Raw genomic sequence first — 4,499 nt, forward strand, 5'->3', positions numbered from 1 at the left:
AATTTAATGCAAAATACAAGACTAAGAAGAAGATATGGTATTACCCTTTTCCACATGGCTCAATGAATGGTCGATCATGAGGAGCAAGATCACCCAAATCAGTAGGATTAGTAGATGGGTGATGTACATATGGAGATGGTGTGGGCCCTACAAGTGAAGGAGTGAGCATTAGAGTAGGAGGTGTGGGCCCTACAACTGAAGGAGTGGGCACTAGAGTAGGAGGTATGGGCCCTACAACTGAAGGAGTGGGCACTAGGGTAGGAGGTGTGGGCCCTACAACTGAAGGAGTGGGCACTAGAGTAGGAGGTGTGGGCCCTACAACTGAAGGAGTGGGCACTACAGTAGGAGGTGTGGGCCCGACAGAAGGTGTGGGCGCAGTAGAAGGGGGTGGTGGACGTAAGGAGCCAACGTTTGATGGAGTACTGGCACTTGCAAATGGTATCGTCGAAGGAACTCTAACAATGTACTTGGCCTGCCTCCTAGGCTTTTTTACCGTCTTGCCCTTATCAGGGCGTGAAGGATCCTATCCTGACATTACTGCAATTTAAAGTATATAAAGAAAAAGATAAAAAGATAAAAAAAAAGATAAAAAGATAAAAAGATAAAAAATCAAGTCAAAATTAATCAATAATCACACAAATATAATAGTTAAACCACGAGTCCCCAACAACGGCGCCAAAAACTTGTTAACCCTCGGGAAGTGTAACCGAATCGTATCAAGTAATAATAAAATAGTAAGACCAAATATCGTTTCCCAAAGGACTATCGGCCTAAACAGTTATGTGATTTGTTGATTAAATTAGACTTATGAACGAATTCTTGTAGATTTAAATGCAAATACTAAAAAGTAAATATGAATGCATGTATTGATCAATTGGATCAAAAGAAGCAAAAGTGATTGATGTAAATTATGGAATGATGATGTTGTTGGGGTTTTCAATTCATCCTATCCACTCTCATGTATTCAAGAATTCAAGTTCTTCATTAATGTTAATGCCACTTACTAATTTACCTTAAACCCGATGTCTCGGTGAAGAAAGCCTACTCCTAATCGCTAGTTTACAATGTCTTGTCTCCCAAGCAATATTCATGCTTTACATTCGCACAAAAGCTTAAAGACAACCAATCCTCCTATCCCTATGTCTAGGCAATATTACTATTGGGAGAATTTCTTCATGTCTAGATTTATATATATGTCTCCATACAAATAAAATCAATGATTAGGCAATTGAATGAGTTAAACATAGCATGCATAGAGTATAGAAGAAAAACCCTAACAATTAATGAAAGAAAGCATATGGATTAAAGAACCAATTCAATACATGAGAGTTTCAAAGGATTACATTGATTTCCGCAACAACAATGAAGGTTTAGTTCACCATAATCATGGTGAAACTAGATGAAAAATAATGAAAGAATGAAAGATAAAACCCTAGAATTTTTAGAGTGGAGCTTGAGCATCCAAAATCCTCCTCCAAGGGGTGAAGAAAGTGTGATTTTGCTTCGTTCTGCCAAAAGATACTAACCCTAGGTCGACTAAAACCTTATCTCTAAAGATTACAGAAAAGTGGCCCAAGGCCCATTAAAATGGTGCTCAACGGTAATTACCGCTCAGCGGTAAGTGCGGTTCTTCTATTTGACGCTCAGCTGCAGTATTTCCCCTCAGCGGCGACTGCGGGACTTCAGAGTGCCGCTCAGCGGTAATTTCTGCTGAGCGCTACTTGCGGCTCTTCTTTTATGCACTTTTTCTTCCGTTTCGGACTCCAACTTATGGCTACTTCACTTCTTCCATTCAATTCATCTTAAAACTTGCAAAAACAAGGAAAACCAAGCATAAAACCCATCCAACTCTCTTATTTCCAAAACACAAGCCAAAACATGATTATAAGCTAGTTTCTAAGTCATAAAGGTTGTCTTTAAGGTCAAAATTAAGTCTAAAAATAACAGTTTTTCAACTGTTATCACAACCCCAAACTTAGAACTTTGCTTGTCCTCAAGCAAACAAAATGTAACTCAATCTTCCACCAATCCATACAATGGTTCACCACATTCAAAACTCCTTCTTTCAAGATAAGTAATTACTCAAATCAGCTCAACACAAAGAATTCAGTCAAGATGCACACATGCTTTAGTGTTCACATAATCACATAATATTCAACAAATGCTATTCTTATGAATGATCAAACAACTAAGCATAGATGTAAACATGTGCTCATGGAATCTTTCCTCACTAGATAAAGTGTTTCACTCAAACACACAAGTGTATAAGAGGCCACTCCTTTGCTCTACTATTACAATGTCACATGAATGAACTTTGCCTTTCATTTAACCACAGTCAAACATATTCACAAGTAAGTGTCATCACAAGGACTTTTTTATGGCTTATAATGTGGCTGGGTGTTAGACCCTTGGCAAGTATAACCGAATCATATCAAGTAATAAAACTGGTAAGACTAAGTATCGTTCTCCCAAAGGACTCACGGCCTAGACACTTATGTGATTTATTGATTATCTAAGACTTGTAGAACCAATTCTTGTAAGTTTTAAATGCAAAATACTGAAAAGTAAATATGAATGCATGTATTGATCAATGGGCAAGAAGAAACATAACACGTGGTTTGAAATATATGAATGAATATATTATTGGGGTTTATCAATTTCATCCTATCCACTCTCATGTAATCAAGAATTCATCTTTCTTCATTAATTGTTAATGCCACTTTCTAAATTACCTTAAACCCGATGTCTCGGCCAAGAAAGCCTAATCATAATCACTAGTTTACAATGTCTTGTTTCCCTAGTAATTACTCATGCATTACATAAAACAAAAGCTTAAAGGCAACCAACCATCATACTCCTATGTCTAGGTTTATACTACTATTGGGAGAGATTCCCCAGATCTAGATTTCCCCGTATGTGTCCTTATCGACAAAATCAATAATCATGACATCCAATGAGTTAAACAATGCATGCTTAGAGAAAAGAGGAAAAACCCTAACAATTAATGAAAGAAAGCATGTATCTTTAAAAGATCTTGAAGAACAAATTTAATACATGAGAGCTTCAAAGGATTACATTGATTCCCTAACAACAATAAAGGTTTAGTTCACCATATTCATGTTGAAACTAGATGAAATACAATGCAAGAGTGAAAGATAAAACCCTAGAAAGGTGAGAAAGGAGTTGTAGCATCCAAAATCCTCCTCCAAGGGGTGAAATAGTGTGTTTTTGCTTCGTCCCAGCCAAAGATGATTGACCTAGATTCACTAAAACCTTATATAGTATTCTAAAAATTACATAAAAGTAAGCCCAAGCCCATAAGAATGCTGCTCAGCGGTAAATACCGCTCAGCGGTAAGCGCGTGACTTCTATTGTGCCCCTCAGCTGCAGTTTTGCCCTAAGCGGTGACTACTAGTCTTCATAGTGCCGCTCAGCGGTAAATGGCGCTGAGTGGTATTTGCGGCTTCTTCCTTTTATGCACTTTTTCGTCGTTTTCTGAATCCAACTCCTAGCTCCTTCACTTATTTCACTCAATTCATCTTAAAACCTATAAAAACAAGGAAATCAAGCATAAAACCTGTCCAACTCTCTTATTTCCAAAACTTCAACAAAAACATGATTCCAAGCTAGTTTTTAAGTCATAAAGGTTGTCTTTAAGCTCAAATTTAAGTATAAAAATAATAGTTTTTCAACTGTTATCACAACCCCAAACCTAGAACTTTTCTTGTCCTGAAGCAAACAAGATGTAACTCAATCTTCCACCAATCCATACAATGGTTCACCACATTCAAAACTTCTTTTCTCATGACAAGTAAATACTCAAATCAGCTCATCAAAAAGAATTTAGTTAAGATGCACACATGCTTTAGTGTTCACATAATCCCATAATATCCAACAAATGTTATTCTCATGAATGATCAATCAACTAAGCATAGATGAAATTATGTGCTCATGGAATTTGTCCTCACCAGAAAAAGTGTTTCACTCAAACACACATGTGTATAAGAGGTCACTCATTCACTCTACTATCACAATGTCACATGAATTAACTTTGCCTTTCATTTAACCACAGTCAAACATATTCACAAGTAAGTGTCATCACAAGGACTTTTCTATGGCTTATAATGTGGCTGGGCTAACAAGAAAATTGATTTTTCTAGAACACAAAATCCTTGAGTCTAGTGAATCATCTAAACAAAACCATTCTTCCTTCTTCCCAACTTTCCTTTGCATTGAGCCTTTCTCTTTTTCTTTCTTTTCTTCCTTTTTCTTTTGATTTTCACATGCTTAGCTCTTGGCTCAATACCTGTTATTTTTCCCTTTCTAGACTTCCCAACAACCCTAAACTTGAACATTTATCAATACCACAATACATCTTCAACTCAACTCAAGGTAAAGCTTTTTCAAAAAGCGTTTTCAAATCATGTTCAAAGCTAAAGGTTCAAAGGATAGAACCATAGTGTTCTCTTTTAATAGGTTAGAATCATGCATTTTGGCTA

This window comes from Vigna umbellata, chromosome 2, assembly GCF_029865625.1.
Source record: "Vigna umbellata cultivar VRB3 chromosome 2, Vumbellata_1.0, whole genome shotgun sequence".
NCBI classification, from domain to species: domain Eukaryota; kingdom Viridiplantae; phylum Streptophyta; class Magnoliopsida; order Fabales; family Fabaceae; genus Vigna; species Vigna umbellata.